This window comes from Myotis myotis, unplaced genomic scaffold, assembly GCF_014108235.1.
Source record: "Myotis myotis isolate mMyoMyo1 unplaced genomic scaffold, mMyoMyo1.p scaffold_m19_p_3, whole genome shotgun sequence".
Classification (NCBI taxonomy): domain Eukaryota; kingdom Metazoa; phylum Chordata; class Mammalia; order Chiroptera; family Vespertilionidae; genus Myotis; species Myotis myotis.
The window spans coordinates 187,470,441-187,482,607 of NW_023416335.1; positions in this window are offsets into that span (position 1 = coordinate 187,470,441).

Consider the following 12,167-nt stretch of genomic DNA (forward strand, 5'->3'; position numbering starts at 1 on the left):
CTAAGTGGAATGAAGTTAAATTTGTTACCATCTTTCTTAGACTTAAACATATATGTACTTGAATACTGTTACTTCGCCATACCTTAGTCTGTTACAGGACAAAAATGATCTAGTTCTTTTCATTTGTCTCCCTGCTGTTTCCCAAAAATGAAATAATCCCATTTTACAGAGTGCTGTCAAATTTATGGTGAGCTTTAGGGAGACAAAACTGGGGTTCTCTATTTCAGGAAATAGCACTAAAAATAGAATAAAGAAAGGCTTATTCTTCCTCAGGAATTGCTAGGAAATGATTGTGTTTGTCCAAATAGTAAAATGATTACAGCAATAATAATAATACCATTTTACATGCCAGGTGTCATGTGAGGATTTTAAAAACAATTTAAAATATTTTAACAGGCTTGAGATGGTGAACACACATACAATATATAGATGATGTATTATAGAATTGTATACCCAAAATTTGTATAATTCTGTTAATGTCACCCCAATAAATTCAATAAAAAAGTAAAAGAAGTTAAATTTTTTAAAAAGAGAAATTTTTTTTCAAAGAGAATTTGGTTGCTTTGCACTTCAGAAAACTGAAAACCTAAAGATTCTTAATCTTTTGGCATTTTCTTTAGAAGTGAAAAGTGGCCCCTGGCTTTAACCATGTATGGGATGTGACATTGACTGATAAGCGAACCAGAGAGAAGGACCTATTATCCTGTAAGATTACATTCTAGTTACTGCTCGAGCACATTTTCCATTATTCAAATGTACATGTGTGATTTTGTGTCTTTGACTAGTTTTAATGTTAGGAATACTTTACTCTCCTGAAAGACTTTAGTTTCAGTAGGGCTTTCTCAAAAACAGGGATATATTCCAAGTGATAAGGTCCCCTTAAGTCTCTGAGGAAATGAAGACTGAGATTTCAGTTCGGCACAATTATTGCATACCAGACGGTGGAAAGAAGGATCAGCTGCATTGGTGGGAATGGTTGAGAATTAGTCTGTGGTTTATGTATTTGAGATTTTCTCTGGGCATGTGTAACAAGGGCAAAGTGGCCTGAAAGAGAAATACCTTCATGTTCCATAGGCCAATATTTTGGATCCCAGATCCCAACTGGAAGAAGAAAAAGGCATTGTCTTTCCTTACTCATGCCAAACAAAAGGCTGAGATGTTCCTAAGCAGAACTGAGGAGCAGAGAGGGAGCAAGAGAGGAAGGAATAATTGTATGTTTTCATACTTTGGGATCAACCCAGTTCTGCTAACTTGGTAGCTGTCTGCAATATGTTGGCCTCACACCTATTGCATGGAAACTTTGCTGAAGAGAAGGGATGTGTACAGAAAAGGTGATGTAAGGACACATGTTTAATAAACAGGGTAAGAAACCAGTGCAATCACTTCTTTCCCTAAAAAGAAGTTGATAAAACATTAGGTAAGAGGAACTTGGTTCAAATCTAATAATGACTAAATACCATATTGTCAAACTCCTTTTGATTAGCTTTAAACTTCTCATTTCATTTGAATATTCTACAAAATTTTTCTTAGTTCCAAACGATCATTAAAACATCTTTGGTACCATAAAGTTATTGAGCCTTCCCTTTTGCTCTTGTAAAGTGTTAAGGTAAAAAAACAAACAAACCCATTCACACCTGTAAAGAATTTTTGTGAGTTTATTTGAATCAAATTGTTGACAGTTGTCGGGAAGCAGATCTCAATGTATTGGGATAATGCTCGGGAGAATGGCATTTTTTCACCTTCTTTTATACATTATAATCAAAAAAGGAGACACAAATGGGTTACATTGAATCCATTGGTGATAGATTAGGGAGATGGGAGAAAGCAAGGGGGCAAAGAGAGAACCTCTGGGATTGGATAAAAAGTAAAATGATAGACCATACTTCTTTTACGTAGGTGGCTACAACATAGTTAACAGCCAACAATTAACATGATAACAATAACAATGAAGGAATTTGTGGTCTCCATTCCTGGTGCCCTGGTGCATTTGGTTGTGCCCTGTGGGGTCCAGAATAAGGGAAGTTACAAGTTACCCAGATATTTCAAGGTATGTTATCTTAGATGCGAAAAGACAATAAGCTCAGTTAAAGATTGACCTTTGTCAGGGAAGATACCAGCCTAGGACATGACTACTCACCATAACTGCTTTTAGTTAAAGTTTTAATTTCAGGCCATCCTTTGTGGTTACTTTAGGTCTTTGACAGGCCTTCCCTGACTTTGTCAGGTTAGCATGTGGACCCTTTTTTGTCCACAAAAGAAATATTAAAATGAATCTGACCTCTCTCTTGCCTCCACTTTGTACTGCCTACTCTTAACTAGCGACTTGCTCCAATTGCTGAGTGTCTTCTCAGTGAGCATTTCTCTAATGGCTCAGGAATAACTTCTACATGTTGGGGCATGGTAACAACCCATCAAATCCTCTAGTTTCTTAAATCATAACATTTTAAATCTGTTCCTGAGCAAGAGTGGTGCTTCTTCAGTTAAAAATCTAATTAACAAGTTGCGGAATTTTTATATAGAGCAAAATTTTATTTATATTCAGTCATAATGAATAGGGTTTTGTTTTTTTTAACAAACATAATATTTAGAATAATCAATTATTGAAAAGAACTTGCCTCACTTACTGTATGTCTCCTTTGTCTTCCCAAAACTTAATGTGACCTGATTGAGATAAGCAAGGCATGGAGGAATAAGTCGGAGAGAAAAAAAAATCTAGCCTGTCTTACAGCTTTCTGGATTAAATATAGTAAAAATCTTTATTTCTTCTGCTAAAGGGAGACATAAGATATTAGGAAAGACTATTTTAAGCTAGGTAATATTGAGTTTTTAACCCGAGAGTTCTTCAAAACATTGTTATTAATTCCGCTTCTCTAAGGAAGAAAGAAGAAAAAATCCGTAGACATGTTTTCTAGGTCCTATGAATGCCTTAGAGCAGTGGTTCTCAACCTTGACTGCACATTAGAATCACCTGGGAATCTTTTTAAAATCCTGATTTCTGGGCCTCATCCTTCGGAAATTCTGTTTCTTTGTTACTAATGTTGTGGCCCCACCCCAGAGCAAAGAAACAGAATTTCCGGAGGATGAGGCCCAGAAATCAGGATTTTAAAAAGATTCCCAGGTGATTCTAATGTGCAGCCAAGGTTGAGAACCACTGCCTTAGAGGGTTAGGCTGAAGCACACAGAACCAGAGAACCATTCATTAGGCTAAAAGTAATTTATCTCTTCATCTGGAACTGACTGAGACTCTGAACACAGCTGGTCCAATCTACTTAGGTCTCCAATTAGGAATGCCAATACAGTTAATGGGCCAGTGAGGCACACCCACCATTGGGCGGGAACTTGAAGCTTCCAGTTCAAAGCTGGCATTGATAACCTGGGAATTGTTTTTCTACTTCTCTCAACAGAGCGAGGAGCACAGCAAGTACCTATTGTTTCTAGTGCTCTAGATAAAACGATGACCGTGGAGCTGTTGACTTTTTTCTTTCTGGTGTTTCTCTTGGTCACTGTATGGTGTCCTTACATCCATGACTTTTTTGAAGGTGGAGGGAGAAAATAAAAGTGTATGAGAAGACTTAGAAGGGTGAATGGAAATGAAATTATTTTATGAAGGGAGGAAGACCTTTAAACTGACATGAAAATAGTCTTGTCTTCTTTTCCTTCCCACAAGTCTGAATAACTTTGGGACTCAGAAGATAGAATAAAGAATTTTTCCGCTGCTCCACTTTTTCTAGGAGAAAAGGGACCCACGTAGTTCTGTCCAATTCTCCTTTTTAAAACATCCTAAAAGTAAAAGGCAAAATGGCTTTCCCAAGCCATTAAGTAGAACAGTGACAGAACCAGACTTTCTATTGACTCTTGGAAAAATTGCCTGCACTGTTCTATTGTTAAAAATTATTTATTTTTGTTTTTCAAACATTGCCTTAATAATTGAACATGAGTAACAACCCTGAATTTGTGGCCTTTTTGAACACCATGCTAGTTTACAAGCCCAGAGCTGTCTTTTTTGCCAATTGTTTTATTTTTGTCACTTGCATGTTTTTCATTTCATTTTAAAAATAAAATATAAAATCAACATTTACTATTAAACATATAAATGAAAAAGAGAACTCTTATAAAGAGAAGATTTATAAAATTTATTGTGTGAATTAATATTTCTGTTGGCCTTGATTACATTTAAGTAATAACTGGGGTTTCAAATTAGGATTGCATGAAAGCATGTGTGTTATATTTCTCACTATAAACTCTTTCACTCAGTAATTATGTTATTATTAAGCATATGTAGAGTATGTGTGCTTATAAAATCTATACTAATAAAAGGGTAATATGCTAATTAGACCAGGAGACCTTCCAGGAGACCTTCTGGACATCCTTCTGACAAAGCCATAGGGGCAGGGCCAAGGCAGAGTGGTTAGGGGTGATCAGGCCAGGAGGGGAGGGCAGTTGGGGATGATCAGGCCGGCAGGGGGGGCCAGTTGGGGGTGAGCAGGCTAGTGGGGGGGCAATTGGGGGCAAGCAGGCTGGCGGGGAGGCAGTTGGGGGCAAGAGTGGTTAGGGGAAATCAGGCAGGCAGGCAGGCAGGTGAGCGGTTAGGAGCCAGTGATCCTGGATTGCAAGAGGGATGTCTGACTGCCGGTTTAGGCCTGATCCCAGGGATCAGACCTAAACCGGCAGTCAGACATCCCCCAAGCAGTCCCAGATTGGAGAGGGTGCACTGGGCCCCCTCACCCCTGCACAAATTTTGTGCACTGGGCCATTAGTATGTTATAGCATTTCACATTAGTTATTCTTCACATTTGTGTTGTGGTACCATCTAGGCAGAAATTTCCAGTGCATTTGAAAATGTGGATCTCAAATCCTGAAGAAAGGTTTGGCCTAGGATATAGGTTTGGAAATTATTTTTGTAAAGTTGGTATTTGCAACCATGGGAGTAGATGAGATGAATAAGAAGTGAATTCTGCAAAGGTGGTAGTATAATTTAAGTGAATTTTCTAATGCAGTATTTTTATCCCTAATAAGGATGAAGCTTCAGAAAGCACAGGGAATTTCTCAAGATGAGGCCATTATTCTTTTAACTTTGAAGTGGTAGATGACTATTACTGTAAGAAAATAAAGTGGGATAGTTAACATTGTTGCAAGAAGAAATGTGGCCCTTTCCTCAACAGTGCTAAATCATTGTAAATTTATTTTTTTAATTGAATCTTTATTGTACAGATTATTACATTTGTTCCTCTTTTTCCCCCCATAACTCCCCTCCTCCCAGTTCCCACTCCACCCTCCGCCCTCACTCCCCACCCCTGCCCTCATCCATAGGTGCACGATTTTTGTCCAGTCTCTTCCTGCACCTCCCACACCCCTTTCCCCCTCCAAGAATAGTCAGTGCATTCCCTTTCTATGTCCCTGATTCTATTATAATCACCAGTTCATTCTGTTCATCAGATGATTTATTCACTTGATTCTTAGATTCACTTGTTGATAGATGCGTATTTGTTGTTCATAATTTGTATCTTTTTTTTATTAATTAAATCTTTATTGTTCAGATTATTACATTTGTTCCTCTTTTTTCCCCCCATAACTCCCCTCCTCCCAGTTCCCACCCCACCCTCCGCCCTCACTCCCCACCCACTGTCCTCATCCATAGGTGCACGATATTTGTCCAGTCTCTTCCCGCATCCCCCACACCCCTTCCCCCCCCCCCCCAAGAATAGTCAGTCCATTCCCTTTCTATGTCCCTGATTCTATTATGATCACCAGTTCATTCTGTTCATCAGATTATTTATTCACTTGATTCTTAGATTCACTTGTTGATAGATGCATGTTTGTTGTTCATAATTTGTATCTTTACCTTTTTCTTCTTCTTCCTCTTCTTAAAGGATACCTTTCAGCATTTCATATAATACTGGTTTGGTAGTGATGAACTCCTTTAGCTTTTCCTTATCTGTGAAGCTCTTTATCTGACCTTCAGTTCTGAATGATAGCTTTGCTGGATAAAGTAATCTTGGTTGTAGGTTCTTGGTATTCATCACTTTGAATATTTCTTGCCACTCCTTTCTGGCCTGCAAAGTTTCTTAGTATTTCACTTCAGCACTGCACCTCCTCTGAGTCTGGGTATGATATTCTCTTTCCTCCTAGTTGTAGAATTTCCACTCAGCCAGCCTTCCTGTGGTTCTGGGTGATGTCCGTTCCGTCTTTTAGTTGTTTTTTGAAGTGGTTGTTCAAGGCAGCAATCTCCGGCGTTAACCTATGCCGCCATCTTGGTTTCTCCATAATTTGTATCTGTAAATTTTTACTTATTTATACTTCTACTGAGATCTTGGCCAGGTTGCTTCTAAATTGGTGTCTGAGCCCTAGCTGGTTTGGCTCAGTGGATAGAGCGTCAGCCTGTGGACTGAAGGGTCCCAGGTTCAGTTCTGGTCAAGGGCATGTACCTGGGTTGCGGGCTCGATCCCCAGGATGGGGCGTGCAGGAGGCAGCCAGTCCATGATTCTCTCTCATCATTGATGTTTCTCTCTCTCCCTCTCCCTTCCTCTCTGAAATCAATAAAAATATATTTAAAAAAAATAAAATGGCTCCTGAAAGTATTGCCCAATAATGTATTCCTGGAATAACTGTGTGAATTTAGGTTATTTTGTGGTATCATAAATCCTGTGAACTCTGCTTCTTGGAAAGCTACCATAGGCATGCCTTTTCAACACTTTATTTGCCAATGTTACAAAAGTATAAACCCTGACTATGTATCAGGTCCAACTTTACTCAACATCTATAATACTCATCTGCCTGGGTAATCCACGAAGTTAAATGCTAAAATCACATTGCAAGAAAAGTTGGAACTGGTCAAACTTTCAGCACTAAATTGAGACCAACTTAGGCCAATATGAATCAAGTCCCTGGGAGTTTAGAGTATGGTAGTTAGGAGTTTCTGTGAGTGCTTGTGTGATAAAAATTTTAAAATATTTTTAATAAAAAAAATCTTCAAAATTAAGATTTCATACTAGGGGAAATCTGTACAATAAATGTGATAGATATAATTTGAATATACAAATATAAAGAGAATAATTATATTTCTTTACCACAGAATGGTTGGTCAAAGAAGAGGAGCAAACTATGTGCACCCAAGAACAAATGAACAAGTAAATCAAGGTTGATGATAGCTATAAAAACACACTGAAGACCCCACGAGGTGCTACTTCTGACATGCTATATAAACAAAATATAAATACAAAAATAAAAACCAAATTTGCAGTAGAGAAAGAGGTGAAAGTAAGATTTTACAAACTCATAAAATCGTCCTAGAAAAGAACATTGGAAATTGAAGCAATAAATATGACCAATAATCAGTAATGATCAGTAATCCCACTTTAGGGAATGCATCCCAAGTAAATATTTCTAATAAAAAATATACTAGTATCGAATTATTCATCATCTTGAAAAATTGGAAACAAAATTTAAGGGATGGATTACCAAATTACAACCTTTATCTTGATAAATATATGACCTATGTAGATACCTAGAAAATTATATGAAAGGCAGATGTAAATGAAAAAATGGATACAAGTTACACAATCACATATATTACAACTACATAAAATTTAAATATATACATAGTTATAAAAACCAAAATAAATGATAGCTAGTGTTTTAAAATCAAGATTAGGCTACAGAATTCTTTATTAAATGTGAAAGTAATTAACTAATACAGAAGAAAATATTTTTTAACTCTATTAAATGAAAGTTTCTTTCCAATTAAATGGGATTGCCAATATTTTTAGGAATCAGAGGGCAAGATAAGACATAAAAGTAGATGTTCCACTTAAGCAAATTCTAAAAATCTTGGTGTCAAGGGTAAACGTACACTCTTTTAAAAACCAAGAAAATCTATAGTGTGATAGCATGTTTCTTTGGAAGGTCTTAATTAAGCCAAGCTTTATTGTTCTTTCTGCAATCATGTTCGTTAATTGTTATTCTCTGTTCTTCCTGTAGAGGTTGACATTATCAGATAGTTGTTAAGTTTTTAGTTCTAACATTTATCATGCCATCAAATATGATTTCAAAGTACAGGAAGACCTCATTAATTTTGACTTAAGTTGAAGTTTGTGATAATTTAGACAAGATGTGTTTCAGTTCTCTGCACAGCAGCACTGTACTCACCAGTTTTACTAGATCAGGCAAACTTTCCCATGGCAAGGTTTCTCAGGACAGTGGGCAGATTCTGAAGACCTTACCTCTCCAATCTTCCTATCCCTTGTGTGTCCACACAAACTGTCATTGTCTGAAATTTACCTTTTTTATGTAAGACTTTGCTATCAATTAACACAAAAATATATCGGAGAGAAGCACTCTAACTAAACCACAGCTCACACCACCAAGAAGTTGTGTTTAGTTTGAGCCGTACAATGTTCGTGTTTCTCCCCTTGAATTTGAAAGTCTTTTGATAGAGCATATACTTTTTGTTGTTGTTAATTCTCACCTGAGAATATTTTTTCCATTGATTTTAAGGGAGGGAGGGAGGGAGAGAGGGAGAGAGAGAGAGAGAGAGAGAGAGAGAGAGAGAGAGAGATCGATGTGAGAGAGACACACATTGATTGGTTGCCTTCTGCACACACTTCAACCAGGGCTGGGGATCAAACCTGCAACCCAGGTAGTGCTCTTGACTGGGAATCGAACACGCGACATTTCGGTGTGTGGGCTGACACTCTATAACGACTGAGCAACACCAACCAGGACAAATAGAGTATATGCTTTTTTTTTTTTAAATTAAATCTTTATTGTTCAGATTATTACATTTGTTCCTCTTTTTTCCCCCCATAACTCCCCTCCTCCCAGTTCCCACCCCACCCTCCGCCCTCACTCCCCACCCACTGTCCTCATCCATAGGTGCACTATTTTTGTCCAGTCTCTTCCCGCATCCCCCACACCCCTTCCCCCCCCCACCCCAAGAATAGTCAGTCCATTCCCTTTCTATGTCCCTGATTCTATTATAATCACCAGTTCATTCTGTTCATCAGATTATTTATTCACTTGATTCTTAGATTCACTTGTTGATAGATGCATATTTGTTGTTCATAATTTGTATATTTACCTTTTTCTTCTTCTTCTTCCTCTTCTTAAAGGACACCTTTCAGCATTTCATATAATACTGGTTTGGTAGTGATGAACTCCTTTAGCTTTTCCTTATCTGTGAAGCTCTTTATCTGACCTTCAATTCTGAATGATAGCTTTGCTGGATAAAGTAATCTTGGTTGTAGGTTCTTGGCATTCATCACTTTGAATATTTCTTGCCACTCCCTTCTGGCCTGCAAAGTTTCTGTTGAGAAATCAGCTGACAGTCGTATGGGTATTCCCTTGTAGGTAACTGAGTTTCTTTCTCTTGCTGCTTTTAAGGTTCTCTCTTTGTCTTTTGCTCTTGGCATTTTAATTATGATGTGTCTTGGTGTGGTCCTCTTTGGATTTCTTTTGTTTGGGGTTCTCTGCGCTTCCTGGACTTGGAAGTCTATTTCTTTCACCAGATAGGGGAAGTTTTCTGTCATTATTTCTTCAAATAGGTTTTCAATATCTTGCTCTCTCTCATCTTCTGGCACCCCTATAATTCTGATGTTGGTACGCTTGAAGCTGTCCCAGGGGCTCCTTACACTATCTTCGTATTTTCGGATTCTCTTTTCATTTTGCTTTTCTGGTTGGGTGTTTTTTGCTTCTTTGCATTTCAAATCTTTAACTTGATTCTTGTGCTTCTCTGGTCTGCTGTTGGGAGTCTGTGTAATATTCTTTATTTCAGTCAGTGTATGCTTAATTTCTAGTTGGTCCTTTATCACAACATCGAGGGTCTCATTAGATTTCTTGAGGATCTCACTATATTTATTGGCGGTCTCACCAGTCTTTTCGAGGGCCTTAATAAATTTATGGGCTGCTTCTAGACAGTTCTTGAGAGACCTTAAAAGTGTGGTTTTGAGCTCTATATCTAGTATTTTGCCTTCCTCCATTTCTGTCCTGTTTCTTTGTCTCCCCATTTTTTATGCTTTCTTGGTGCACCCCCTAGTGGTCTTTGTGCACCATCTTGTTGTAGTTAAGCCTTGATTGTTGTAGGTAACACTGGGGGGGATTTGACCTCCAGGCCAATTGGCTGTGAGAATCAGCTGTGTCTGCAGTGGGAGAACTTCTGTCCTCTAGGGAGGTGCTAATCTAGCCTTTGCCTGAGGCTAACCAGCAAATGCCTCTGTGCAGGGCTTGGGCAGGGCAGGTCCCAGGGGATCAACAGGGTGGGCCGAGTGAGCAGTTATGGCTGCTCTCAGTCCCGTCCCCAGAGGCTCTGCCTCTCAGTGTCCCACCGACCGCTACAATTACCTTGGAGAGAAAGCTGCCCTTGAGTTCCAACTGATGCCAGACAGTCCCGCTTCTCCCGTTTGAGTCTGGGTCCCCAGAGACTCGCCCGGAACTGGAGCCCAGAGCCTGAGACTCCCTCCCGATTGAAAACAACAACCACGCCCTCAGCCACCAGCCTGCTCCGCACGCACCTCCTCACCTTAGTATTTTACTTCTGTACTGCGCCTCCTCTGAGTCTCGGTATGCTTTTCTCTTTCCTTCTAGTTGTAGAATTTCCCCTCAGCCAGCTTTCCTGTGGTTCTCGGTGATGTCCGTTCCGTCTTTTAGTTGTATTTTTGAAGTGGTTGTGCGAGGCAGCAATCTCCGATGTTTACCTATGCCGCCATCTTGGTTTTCTTGAGTATATGCTTTTAAGATCACCACAGGACCCACTGTTCTTATATCTGGCTATATATTTGAGTTCACCAATTCTTTAACTGTTAAAATACTCTCATAAAACCATTTCAAAACATTCTACACTTTTTTCTTCAGTGATCTCTGGAATAATGTTTCCTATCAGAAGTGCTCGTTGTCACATGTGTTCTGCTGCTTTGCTTATGTTTATTAACACTTCACTGACACAGCTGGTTTCTTAATTAAACTGCACCTCCTTGAGGTCAGGGATAGGTATGAAATAATTTTGTATTTTCCGCAGTGCTATTGAATGACCAGCTAATATATAACTGAGGTTAAAGAAAGATTCTCATATCAAATAGAATGATCAGGTTTGCCTTGAAGTTTGCAAATCATAAGGATTATGTCATTTGATCTTTCAATCCCCCTGGACAGGAATATCAGTGGTGACAAGAAACAGAATAGGAAGACCCTGGATCCGGAGAAGGAAAGTAGAGATTAGGATATGTAAGTATACATATGCTTATCCAAAAACATTTCAAATAGTGCATTGACTTTGAGCTTCAAGACCAAAATATTTAATTACTGGTATGCTATGATCAGCCATCTAGTTGTGGAATTAGATGTCACTGCTGCTCAATAATATTTATGGGTCCCCTTCTAGACTAGATAGGATTGTGCTTCCTTGCTCCCATGAGGTTGGGCTTGGTCACTAGCTCTGACAGGTGCGTTGTGAGCATGAATGAGTTGTACCTTTTTTTTTTTTTAAATATATTTTATTGATTTTTTACAGAGAGGAAGGGAGAGAGATAGAGAGTTAGAAACATCGATGAGAGAGAAACATCGATCAGCTGCCTCCTGCACACTCCCTACTAGAGATGTGCCCGCAACCAAGGTTCATGCCCTTGACCGGAATCGATCCTGGGACCTTTCAGTCCGCAGGTCGACACTCTATCCACTGAGCCAAACCAGTTAGGGAAGAGTTGTATCTTTTTTAGGACAAAACATTTAAGTGCCAGCTCAAGAAATACCATCCCTCTACTTCCTTTGTGGCTGCCATCTTGGTAGCACATGTTACTGTGGGAATGATGTGAGATTGAGGCAATAAAGACTGTTTTATCAACACATGGGAGAACTATGTCTTGATGAGTTGCTTGGATCTACAGTGGATTTGAGAGAGAAAGAAGTAATATTTGGCTGTGTTAAGTCTCTGCAGTTTGGGGGCTCTTCGTTGTAACCTTGACTATCCTGATTAACGCCATTATTGGGATGAGGGCCTGACACGTTAGAAGAACCTTTATTGACTGATTCAAGAGTGTGGTTGTCCAGAGTATAGTCCAAGAGCCTGATTGCCTGTGTCCCTATTCAAGCACCATTGCAAGTTCCTTAACCTCTCTGCTCCTAGGTTTCCTTGTCAATGATGTGGGATAATAATAACACCCACCTCATAAGGTTATTGT